The 13069-nt window shown below is 49.5% G+C and overlaps 1 protein-coding gene and 1 pseudogene across 1 annotated transcript in view; one reads left to right on the forward strand and one right to left on the reverse strand.

The window, feature by feature from the left end:
• The window catches only part of GARRE1 (granule associated Rac and RHOG effector 1), a 690207-nt gene that overhangs the window by 281718 nt on the left and 395420 nt on the right, over nucleotides 1-13069 (reverse strand). The gene's annotated exons all lie outside the window — the stretch shown is intronic.
• LOC146776147 (cyclic AMP-dependent transcription factor ATF-6 alpha pseudogene) lies at nucleotides 4581-6628 on the forward strand (annotated as a pseudogene).

Genomic DNA, 13069 nt, shown 5'->3' on the forward strand with positions numbered 1-13069 from the left:
ACCAGCAGGCGTATACCGTCTTAGTGGAGGGACGTCTGGCTGCCAAGATTACATCACAGTCTTCGGGAGATAGGTCAAAAGACGTCAACTGCTGCTGCTCAATCTCCACGCAAGGAGGTGGAGACTGGACAGGTTCGAGTGGAGGACCGTCCCCTGCTGCTGCGACAGAAGATTCACCCGAAGAGGCAGTCCGATCGGTGAATCAATGGCAATGTTGAGCAGCTCGAGATACCAGACTCTTCGTGCCCAATCCGGAAGCCACAAGAAGGACTTGGACCCGGTTGCGACTGATCATCTTCAGCACTTCAGGCAGAAGTGGTATAGGCGGAAAGGCGTACAATAGACCGCAACTCCACTTGCCATGAAAAGATCTAACCAAGGCACTCCCCACTGTCGAAAGAGACCTTGCACCACCGCCTAGTGAACATGTCATTTGTGATCCATCATGCACCTACGGCTGAGTTTGTTCGCCCTGGTGTTCAGAGAACCTGCCAGGTGTTGAACCACCAGGGATATGCCCTGATGCTCTAGCCACATCCAGAGGTGAAGGGCCTCTTGACAGAGGGTCCATGCCTTCAACCCCGCCTTGTTTGTTGCAGTACCACATGGCGGTGGTGTTGTCCGTGAACACCTGCACTACTCTTTCTCGGACAGAGGGAAGGAATGCTTTCAGTGCAAGACAAATCGCCCAGAGCGCCAGAAGGTTGATGTGAAGCCTGGACTCTGCCAGAGACCAGAGGCCTCTGATTTCCACCTCTCCCATCTGGCCGCCCCATCCCAGAAGGGATGCGTCCGTCACCACAGTGTGGTCTGGTTGGGGAAGGGAAAGGGTTCAACAATTGACCCAATCCTGGTTTGTGAGCCACCACTGCAGTTATTGTGCAGTGCCCTCCGAGATCTGGACCCAATCTGACAGATTCCCCTAATGCTGCGCCCACTGGAACTTCAGGTCCCACTGCAGAGCCCGCATATGCCACCTGGCATGATCGACCAACAGGAGGCCATGAGGCCCAGCAGCCTCAGAGTCATTCTGACCGAAACCCGTGATAGAGGCTGAAAGATTGGAATCATAGCCTGAATATCCCGGACACGCTATTCGGGAGGATAGACCCGAAACCGCATCGTGTACAGAACAGCTCTGATGAAGAGGAGCTTCTGAGAGGGAATCAGGTGTGACTTTGGCACATTGATGGAGAACCCCAGCGAATGCAGGAGGTTGGCCGTAATCTGGAGGTGGGAGACTACTTCCTGGGGCGAGCCCGCCTTCAACAGCCAGTCGTTGAGATAGGGGAAGACTGAAACCCCTGATCTGCGAAGATGAGCAGCGACCACCCCATCACTTTCATGAACAGCCGAGGGGAGCTGGTAAGGCCAAAGGGAGCATGGGAAATTGAAAATACTCGTGGCCTACCGTAGGTATCGAAAGTGAAAAGAAGCGTCCTTCAAGTCCAACGCTACCATCTAGTCTTCCGGATCGAGGGCAGACAGGACCTGAGCAACCGTGAACATCTTGAACTTCCCCTTTCCGGATGAAGCGATTGACGTCCCTGAGGTCCAAGATAGGATGCAGACCCTTGTCCTTATTGGGAACCAGAAAGTAGTGGGAGTAACAACCACGACCTACTTCTGGGACAGGAAGGCGCTCGATGGCTCCCTTGGCCAAGAGAGCCGTAACTTCCTGCTGGAGAAGGGCCAGATGATCCTCCGACATGCGGTGGTATCTTGGTGGCATGGCTGGAGGTATAGTCTCGAAGGGGAGGGAGTAGCCCCTTCGGACTATATGCAAAACCCACCTGTCCTACGCCATGGTGTGCCAGTGAGGGAGGTGATGGCGAATCCTGCCGCCCACTGGCGTTTGATGGGCCTTAAAGGTCGGACTAGGAGGGTTTGGAGGCTGCTGCAGAAGGGGGGTTGGTGGACTGGTCCGCCCGCTGGCCCCCGGAACCACGACGGTTGTTCAACGTCCCGGCTGCGCGAAGGTTGGGTAACTTGCTGCGGCCTGTGACTCAGGGCGTGACGTAGCAGGGCACCCCTTCCGTAGCCACGAAGGGGCGAAAAGCAGACTGCGCAGGGCGGGAGGAGAGGCCCAAGGACTTGGAAGTAGTCCTTGAAACGCTCTAGAGCGTTGTCTGCTTTGTCACCAAAAAGGCGCCGGCCATCATGGGGCATGTCCATCAAGGTGTTCTGGACATTCCCTGAAAAGCCAGTGGACTTCATCCAGGCGTAGCGACGAAGCACTACCGACATTGAAATGGTTCTGCCCAGAGAGTCGGCGGTGTCCAGCCCACAACGTATTGTAAACTTCGCCGCATCCCTCCCGGTGGCAACAGCCAGGGAGAGAACTGCCCGGGCCTCCTCTGGACACTGATGCAGCACCTGCGCCACAGTATCCCACACCGAGTGGGAATAACAGCCCAAGAGGCATGCGGTGTTCACGGACCACAGTCCTAAGCTGGCGGAAGAGAATTTTTATTTTTTTTACCAAGGTGGTCCAGCTTCTTGGATTCCCTTTCTGGTGAAGCGGTAGGGAAGGTGCTTTTGGAAGTGGAGGCTTGTACTACCAAGGTCTCTGGGGTGGGGCATTGGGAGAGGAAAGTGGGGTCGCCAGGAGCCGAGAGGTGGCATCGGGCAATCATCCCGTCCACAGGAGCCCCTGTGCTGGGCCTGGACCACGTGCCCAAAAGGACGTCGATGAGGGCCTCATTAAACGGCAGCAGGGGCTCCGAAGAGCTTGCAGCCAGTTGAAGCACCTCTGTCAGGAGGTTAGTCCTGACCACCACCGTAGGAAGCTCTAGGTTAAGAGCCTCGGCCGCCCTACGCAACACCACTGCGTATGACGCTCCCTCATCCTTAGCCTCGGTAGGAGGAGACAACATGCCAAGGTCAGGGGAGGTGTCCAAACCACTGGCATCCCCCAGTTCCTCTCTTCAGTCCTGTTCACTGTCCAACTGGTCAGTCCGAGAGTCACCTGACCCCTCCCAGTCCTCCTCCTCATCCTCTGGGTGCCATTGTGTTTGAAAAGGGACCCCCAGGAGTGAACAGGGGCACAAAAATCCCACTCGGCGCAGGATTCGGTGTCGGACGACGCTGATCTGGCTCCGTGACCACGTCGGTATGGAGGCCGGGGTCGACGCCAGCCGGGGGGGCCGAATGGCATCGGTAGTGGTGCCATTGGGAGCGGTGCCGGTGGAGGCATAACGAGGTTAACCGGCGCCGATCCAGGCCTGGATCCAAGGGGGTCTGCGGTGCCGGGGCCGGAACTACCGTCAGTGGAGACCTAGGCCCCCCGACCGAGTCCGCGGGGCAGGAAGGCGCGCGGGGGGGAGGGGTTGGTTCCGCCCAAAGATTGCATGCTTCACCTCGTAGAACATCAAAAGCTGGGTGGGAGTCACTTTGGGGCCCAAAAAGGGAGGGGAAACTGAGTCAGCCGACCGACTAGGAGAAGTCAAAGAGTGACGATGCGTCTTCGACTTCTTCAACTTACCCGACCCCGAGTGCGAAGACTTCGAAGATTTGGAACCAGAATGGTGGTGGCTCCGCGACCAGTACCTCGACGTCCCTCTCAACCGGAATCTCGAACAGCGCCGAGCCGACTGCCGGTGCTCAAGCAGCTTTCAGGACAGCTCCCGCAATGCCTATGGAGCCATCGACAGGCAGTTGGAGCAATACTTGGGGTTGTGGTTGAGCTCCAGGCAAAAAAGACACACGCGGTGCGGATCAGTCACCGACATCATGCATTGACAGGAACCGCAGGCCTTGAAACTGGGCATCCCTCGTGCACCTTCGGAATTGAAGACTCAAAAAAGAAGCCGACAAAAGTCGAGAAAAACTTAGTCAAAAAGTGACTGAGGTACCACTCTTCCCGGATCTGCACCTGTCAATTTATTAATTTTATTGACACTCAGTGACCCAACTGAAGCCAGCATGAGTCTCGCAGCACTTGCCGCGCTGCTATTAATGCTGCTCCTTTGACTGTCGTGGTCACTCCCAGCTTCTCCCTCACAGTACAATGCATTTAGTGCGATGATGCAGACCACCACACTAAAATGAGTTAGTCTAACTTCTAATGCGTGGTACTTGGCAGAGCAGTAAAGAGCAGCCAAGCACTCAGAGGAGACAGGCCAACAGGGCTATCTGAAGCTGTTGCCCTGCAAGAGTTCTGCAGTGCGGTTCCTGCTTTTCTGTTCCTGGGCCCTTGAGCAGAATCTCTTCTATGAGACGGATGAATTACATTTAAAAAAAGTACGGCAATTACGATCCTGAGCGCAATGGGTACGGAGTCAGAGACCAGGTAAAAAGAACAAAATATTGTGCAACTATTTTGTTCAACATTCACTTTAAGGTGATCGCATATTGAATTTAAGGCACACAACTTGAATGAAAATGCAGTCTTTGTAGGTTATGAAAAGCTCAGTTGGTTCCATTTGTGTGTATGAGACACGGAATTGAATACTAGTTGGTGCAGTCGGGAATAGTCAGCCACTGGAAATATGCGGTAGGGGAGGTGCAAATTATGTGGCACAGCTGCCAGTAACTCTTACAGCAATTGGAGTGGCGTACACTGCCGATTCAGCTGTAGGATGAAAGACGTTTCTGACGCGTGTACTGGCCACGGCGACTGTTTACAACAGAAGGCAATATTCTCAGTTCCCGGAGAGGTGGACTGGGATTCCACTCTTTTTTGATGAGCTAAGTGATCTTGTTGATGCAGGTGACCTGTTACAAGATGGAAAACAGGAATATTCTGGGGAACATTTCATAATGCCACTAGAAAGGGACTCACCTGTGTCGGAACACAACTTGGACAGTCTGGATATAAATTTGGATTTCATATCCTGGAGCTCCTTCCCATGGGATGAGGTGTACACCTACAGTACAGCTTCGAATCTGAAACCAGAGCCCCTGTCACCAGTGTCCTCCAGCTACTCCATCCCTTCACCTCTGCCTATGGACTCTGCTTCCACCACTCAGAATGTGCCTGAAGAGTTCGACTTGTCTTCCACTTCCCAGATGTCCCCCCTCTCGTTGTACGTGGAACATCCCAAACCCTGTCTCACTCAAGAACTGCCATTGAAAGAAGAAAGAGCCTCAAGAAAAATACCAACATTTGTAGGAAATTCTCATGTGAAACAAAGGAAACTGGCACCAGTGGTCCCAAAACCAACAGTTCAGTTGAAGTCTATACTAGTTCCTGCAAAGTGTGTTACTCACAAATTCTCTGGAATTGCAGCAAAGAGTATGAACCTTCAACCACTTACAACACTCCTCCCAAGGCATCAGCAAATTGTTAGTTTCCAGACGGCATCCGCTAGAACCCAGCCCATTCTCCTTGCCTCTTCTGCTGTGGTACAACTTCACGCTCCTGGAGTCTTGACTGCACCAGCTGTCCTTGCCACTGCTATGGGCCGCGCAGAGGATCCCAGCCACGGTTTGAATGTGCTAGCACCTACAGGCAATGCTGCAACAACTGGCAAAGCGCCAACAGTTTCGCCCATTATACAAAATGCAGTGCGGAGTGCCTGTACTGATGCCAGCCTCATAAGAAGACAAGAGAGAATGATCAAGAACCGGGAGTCGGCCTTCCAGTCTCGCAGGAAGAAGAAGGAATACATGCAGGCCATGGAGTGCAGGTTGAAAGCTGCCCTTGCCGAAAATGAAAAACTCAAGAAGGAAAACGGATCCCTACAGAAACTTTTGGAGGTCATGGAGTCTGAGAACATGCGCTTTAAAGTGACTGCTCCAAAACAAAGAGGTTTCTGTCTGATGCTTGCTGTGGCATTTGTAATGTTGAATTTCAGCCCGCTGAGTGTTTGAGAAGGACCCCAGCACATATCTTGGCAGAGGAGATCCTATGCATCACAATAGACACCTTCTGGGCTTTTCTCCTTGAGAGGAACAGAAAAAAGCTGAAAAAGTACCTGCAAATATTGGGTCTGAATATGAACGTTCTTTCTCTAATGGCAAAGCTTTAATGGTGTTAAAAGAAGAAGCACTTCTCTATATTTCTCCTCAGCCGCACACTTGACAGCCACAGGTTAATAGAACGGAGTCCCGCAGGTTAACACAAGAACTTCGAGGCTGGGTCCATAGACACGAAGCTGAACAGACAAAGTCAAGGAGAATGTCATATCACCAACAAAAAACGCGCGTTCAGAAAACTCAGGAATAGAGTAACGAGGAGTCTCAGCTTTTAACCATGCAATACTCGGATGTCAGCGTGAAAAACCCTGGGAGTGAGTTGGACATTTATTATGCATCACCAAGAAGCTATCAAGACTTCCTAGAAGCTCTGCGCCGGAGAGGGGATATGTTTTATGTGGTGCCCTTTCGGAGGGATCACCTACTGTTACCAGCCACTAACCATAATAAGACGATGCAACCAAAGATGTCAATAGTGTTACCAGCTATGAATATTAATGGAAACGTGATTAACGGACAGGATTATGAAGTGATGATGCAGATTGACTGCGAAGTGATGGACACCAGGATTCTGCACATTAAAGCCTCTTCTATCCCTCCATTTCTGCGAGAGCAGAAAGAGAATCTGACCAACACTTTCTACAGCCCTTCCACTGAGACTTCCAAGCCCACCCATGTTGTAAATATAATTACAGAGGCGACACTTTAAAGGTGCTTGATGCAAGCCGACAGACATAAAGAAGCAGACTTTCTTACCTTGAAAAAGAAGTTTGGATCCTGCAAAAATGCTGTTTCGTACTGATCATTTAAGCAGTAGTGTACATGAGCAATTGAACTGTATTTGCCATAATACTTTTCTGTTTTCTCTGGCTACTAAAAGTAGCCATAGAAAGGTATTCTGGCTAATAGCTGAAAGGTACAAAGTTATGTAGTTCTCCACGAATTTGTGTGCTCACGTTTGTGTAACATCTTAAACTAAGAATATCTATTTCCATTTGCAATCCCATCGCTTTCACATCAGTAGAACATTTACATGTGAGTGACCCAAAATAACGATATGCATTGAATGTAGGTCGGTGGAGCTTTAGAGGGCTCATCTGAAGTCTGCTGTGTTGGTCATCTTGTGGGTCTGATTCAATTGTTAGCCGTATCACTTTATGTGATGTTAAAAATGGTGGAAGTGGGTGACTGCACTGTCGAATCGTGGCTATTTAAAGAATATGTGGTCGCGCCACTGAAATGTGCGAGAAACCCCCTTTTTAGGTAATTATTTTAACCAGCCACTGTACAGTGTGGTAATCTGAAAAAATAGGGTGTTTTACATTGTAATTAGCTCAGCTGGTCTTCTCTCGTCTTATTGCTATCATTAACATTATTTTAACCAGCCACTGTACACTATGGTTGTTAGACCCGGCCCTCGTAACATAGCCAGACCTGACCCCTGCACCTCACACCAGCCCCCGAGCCCACGGCCTAGCCGATCCTTCCCACCAGAACACACACACCCGACCCAGACTTCCCCGTCCATGGCCTCCCTCCTTTCGGCCACACCGGGCCCGCGTGCCCACTTCATGCACCAAGATGGCCGCCCGGCCCCAGCGCGACCCTGGCCTAGAGGCGCCACTCCGGCTGGAGGACATCGCGCTCCCCTTGGGGTGAGAAAGGGAGGAGCAGTTTCCATCACACCTCTGCGCTTCCCTGGGAAGGTGGGTTTCGATCGACCTGCCGGCCTCCCCGAGGGCTGGCTCCACGCCTGCTGGGTGTCTGGGACTCCTCCCGACCCGGCCCTGAAAGGATCAAAGGACAATGGCAGGAAACCCCAACAAGCGACCCCCAGGTGACAAGACCCCTGCCTGCACAGACTCCGGACATCAAAGAGGAGTCGCCCTATAACAAGGGGTGCTCTGGGACTGTCCGGCAGATTCGCCTTGGAAAACCCCTGAGCCCTGCTGAGTGACTCGCGGCTCCCTGAAGATCGTAAGACCTCCGAACTTGTACCTGAGCCCTGCTGAGTGACTCGCGGCTCCCACAGATTCTCTTGGTCCCGCCGGACTCCACGACGACAAGCGTATCCCCCAGCTTGAGGATTGTGAGCTGCGCGCCGGGTACGCTCCTGCATCTGATCCATATCCCCAAAAGACTGTCCCGCTACCTCCTACCCCCCCTCCAAGACTTTGTGAGCCCGCGCTCCACTTGTATATATTTGCCTTGCTGGTCATAAAGATCCTACAACTCCGATCTGATAAAGATTTAGTCTTAAGAACTCTCGGTGTGGTGTCTCTTTGTCGTGTAGTGCCGAGTGTACGATCCTGGATACAAGATTTCTCCCCTGAGGAGTCTCCCGCCAGTGCCCGGCTACGATACTTCGAGGGTGGGTCTCAGGACAGTCAGGGCCCCTTCCGGGCCCCTCTGAGGTCGCCTTCTAACAATGGTAATGTGTAAAAATAGGGCCTCTGCATTTTAATATAGCTAGGCTTGTCTTCTCTTGTCCGATTTGTATTATTAACAGAACAGGGTTATCACTTATCTTTGATTGTCTATGGGGGCAGTGTTACTGTATCACTGAACTATGCCTTTAGGAAGATGGAGCTCGTTTTTATCATTTCTGCAGTGGTAGTGGTAAAGTGGCCTCCTTGTGATCCCTTAATGTGGGCCACATTTCAGAAATACTACTAAATATTGATAATTAACGAGAGAACAACTTGACCAAAAGAACATGTCAAAGAGGTACACACAAACATATGCACACCCACAAGTATGCCGCTTAAAATCAAATCCGACGTTAATTTGTCCTAGCCAAAGCAGTTGTCGAGCAAAATTAACTCTTCCAAAGATTATGCACACCTGCTAGTTAAAAAAACTATGCTTTAGTCGTAGATGGACTGTACAGTGCATATCACATTTGATTGGTAACTGTGCCCACCGTAAATCTTCGTTGAGCACAGCTCATTAAATTGTGCTGTTAGCAGTGCCGGTGATTTCAGAGGTAGATGCCTAGATTGGGTCATCGACTATGGACTGCTTGCATCAGTCTTGAAGTTCCCATTATTCATCTGCAAGATATCTTTCAAAAGGAACGACTCTCTATATGGAAAATAGTCTTATTTCTATGCACCCCCTATGCTTTCCATACAAATCACTGACTTATCTATTAATATTTACTCAGGGATTGGCCTGTGGAATGTAGACCCCCTGTTAATCGGAGGGGCTTACTCTCTACATACTGCACTGGAGATGGCTGTTGTGTATTACATGCCCCTTCTCCTGTTCCAAAAGAGCATAGACCAGCCATTGTTATTCTAAACATTATGCAAATATAATTTTCTGTCAACTTGTATCGAGAGAAAAAAGTAAATAAAAAGCGAATAAAATAATGCTACACATGGAGGAAAAAAATAATTATGTGGCACAGCTTACTAAGTTATGCAGCAAGAAAAGGCAAATTATGCAGCATAATGATGCAAATTTTAGGATAGTTTTTTCATGATTGTCATTTTTACACATGTAAACATTATCTGCACAAACTTTTTACCTCATTAGAACCAGTTTACACCCAAATACAGCAATAAGCAACAGAAAGATGACTGACCAGTCAGTTTTTGTGAGGGGCCTTCCACTGCGCAGCAACACATTGCTGCATTTTTTTCCAACTTTTACTATGTGCAAGAAACATTTTTGTTAAAATCTGTAGGTTATGCTGTAGATGATGGCGTATGTGGCAAAAGCGGCAAACTCCTAATTATGCAGCAAATGCCAGAGACGCAAAATAGCATAATTTCAGTGTTCCTAGGAGTAGCAATGTGTATTCATAGTGCTACAAAGTCCCGGCCTACAAGAGAAAGCACTGTAAATATGCAAGTCTTTATATTAAAATTGTATTACAATTAACCAAAGTATAAGATAGATTTCATATGTGCAAAAAGAATTAAAGTTTTAGAATAACTATTTTCTTCAAAATATGTATTTTTTGTACGTTGTGAAGGAAGAGATGGTAATGCAGTAAAGGTTGGAAGTGACAATGTTAATAAAAAGATTTATAAAAAAAAAAAAAAAAATGTATTTTTTATAAGTAGCATACAATCAAACTGTATCTAGTGCAGGAGGAGAGAGAAGCTGACGCTGAAGGACGTATGTGGAGGAGGAGGAGCAGCGAAACCGCGAAGGAGCTGTGTTGATAAGTCTCGCACTCCAGGTTCCGACCCGATCCGGCTTACAAGTCCCGGGTTTGTAAACTGCAGCCCTTGATAGTGGAGGGTCCGGCAGTCGGAGCACAGGCAGCTGAGCCTCTACTCCCCGATTCTTCGGGAAAAGTCCACAGCACAACATAGCAGCACAACGTAGCAGCACAGCAGGAGGAGGTGGAGGGGTCACGGGGATCACAGGAGTTGGAGGAGCCGTGGACCAGTAGAGCCGCAGTAAGTTTTAATCTGCCATCAGTTTCGCCCGGACTTTGTTGTTCTTCAGTTTGCCCCCTCCCCACCCCAAAGGTCCAGGAGTATAATAGACACTTGTGGGTGAAGTAAAATTATCGGTGATTTCAGCACGAGCTTGCGGCCAGAGGAGGCTTGCCTGGTCTCACCTACAGGTACGAGTGTGTGGTCGCATTGCGGTTGTCGTTGGACAGCTGTAGAGAGCGTGCCCAAGGCAGTCGTGGAGGTTAGTCATGCGTCCGCCTGCGCCTGCCTGTTGAGCCCCTCTCACCTTGCTCATTACCTCTCGCCTTGCTCGTTACCACTCGGCCTCACCTGCTCCATCTTTTCCCCGGATTGTGATATCCCTATTCCAGTCACGGGACTTTGTGGCATTTTTGTAACTAAGACGACGATGCTTGTGTGGCGCAATAGAGTACCTGCAGTAGCATAAAAAGCGCCACCTCAGCCAGCCTTACTCCGCTCTGCTTGGCATCTGCTTGGCATCTTCCTCTGAGGTGTTAAGGACACCTTAATCCAGGACTAGCCCAGGACTACTCTTTGGTGCCACTTGGTGTTCCTGGAAGATTTCGCTACGACTCCCTGCATTCTACCCGGATTTCTGTTAAGAGAAAAACAGATGCCCTCCAGGTGCTTGCGCTCAGGACGCTTTACTGCTTCCTCTTCCTCTGGATCCCCTGCGGGTTCTTTAGGGTCTCATCCGGGGAAAGCCAGTCACCCTTTGGTCATAGTAGTCCTCTTAAGTTGCTAAAAACCATCAGGCGAAGGAATACTCGATCACCTCTCACTCCTGAAACCCTATCCTTCAGTGATGTCGATGTTCAAATAGGGTGTGAGGAGTTCACTAAGGAGGACAGAGGTAAGTGATAAGACCCTGGGAGACCCTCCGTCTTCCGGTACAGTTCGTGAAAACTAGGTGGGTGCTCACACTACTTCACTTGAGCTGGCAATTCCACTACCCCCAAGTTTTCCATTAGAACACTGGTGAGGCAACCGCGATTTCTCCACAAACCCAGGTCGACGGTAGAAGTGCTTTCCCAGTAGTGGTGGAAGATATTGAGATGGAGATGGGCACGCCTGTGGGAAATGGCGAGGCTCAATCTGAAATAAAATCCCCTGGGAGGGGGCAGTCCTTGCCGGCAGAGCCGGTATCCTCTGAAGTTAAAACTAATCCTTTGAGTAATAGTGGTCATCTCTCCCCCAAAATGATTCAGCAAAAGCCACACTGTAGCCTCAAATTTGGAGACTTGAAGGACTATACCTTGCCGGATATTGCCATCCCGTTGGAAAACCAAAGTCTTGGCATCCAGATTTGAAAATGCAAGTTTCCAGGGAGCTGTAGCAGAGACTCCCAGCAGTTATTGACACTAGTTGTCCCCGGATACCAATCCTGTACAGTAGCACCCCCTCCAGTGTGTCTTGTGTGCACTCTATAGATCTGTCTAATCTGGAGGCGCCAGATGCGTTGCAAGATAAAGGTGTTCATGAAGTTTTGCAAGAATTAAATATAGCAGATAATAGATTGGTGGGGAGGGGGTATCTCGGGATATGTTATGGTTTAGAGAGGATTCTTTTGTCAATTCTATCTTTGTTGGCGAAAACCACCATGAACTCTAATCATATATTGGATGTCCTCTCGCCAATCCTAAAAGGGGTCCAGAAGCTCAATCCTGTTCATTTCAGTACGAGTAAGCTTGGAAAGGGCATAGAAGTAAAATCTCAGGCATGCCAGATGCACTTAGAGGTGTCTAGCATGGGATTCTGACTGAGGCTCAGGGAGATGGGGGTGGGGGGGATTTCAATCATCCTCCGACCAGAGGTAGTCCCCCGATATGCACCGTCCCTGAAAAACAATGCAATGGGGATCTTACGTTTACTAGTCTCAGAGAACACAAATGTAATTGCGCCTTTGAACCAATTACAGGTGTACCCCATTTTTATAAAAGGGAAGACAAACGTATCACGTACTACTGAATCACAATCACTGTCCAACTGTCCCCACATTAATCAGCACACTGACAGCTTAGAGGCTATTCTCCCTGGGGAGGTTGCCCCGCTGAAAGAAAGTAATGGTCAAAAATGTCGGAGGGGGAAGAATAGGAATCGGCGCATTCCAAAACAGAAGCTAAAAAGATTGCGATTTCCTACGGTGCTTGCGGAGCCAAATATTTTAAACCTGCCTCAAAGTGTGAAGGATACTAAGTTTCTAGCTTTTGATGAAGCCCAAAACCTGGGGTGCTTAGACATAAATCCAACCACCCCTTCCCCCATTGCAGATGACCCCTATTGGAAGGAATTGGAGGCACAAGGGCAGGAAGATAGCGGGACCTTAAAATCTAATGTGGGGGAGCAAAAAGTGTATGGGAGAGCTTTAAAATTCATATTGACCCGGATGTGGTGCACCTAGGAACTAGGAAAGACAATAACTCAGGGAGCTTAATAGTACAAACTCATGCTGCTGTATCAAACATAGGACAGCCCAAGGATAATGCCCCTTCCTTCCCTCCGGGCCCGGGTACTCTCCCGGTACGGTTTGATCCCGGGAAAGGGAGGTTTTCGGAGGGGATTTCCAACCGTGCACTGGGCTGGTTTCTGCATTAAGTACTAAGACAGATGTTAGACACAGATTTGAGCAAACAACCGAAACGCTGACCTTTTCCTCCCTGTTCGATACCGATTTAGCCCTGGTTAACAGAAGCTCTCTGCTGCACTTATTAGCA

Source organism: Triturus cristatus, chromosome 12 (assembly GCF_964204655.1).
Source record: "Triturus cristatus chromosome 12, aTriCri1.1, whole genome shotgun sequence".
NCBI classification, from domain to species: domain Eukaryota; kingdom Metazoa; phylum Chordata; class Amphibia; order Caudata; family Salamandridae; genus Triturus; species Triturus cristatus.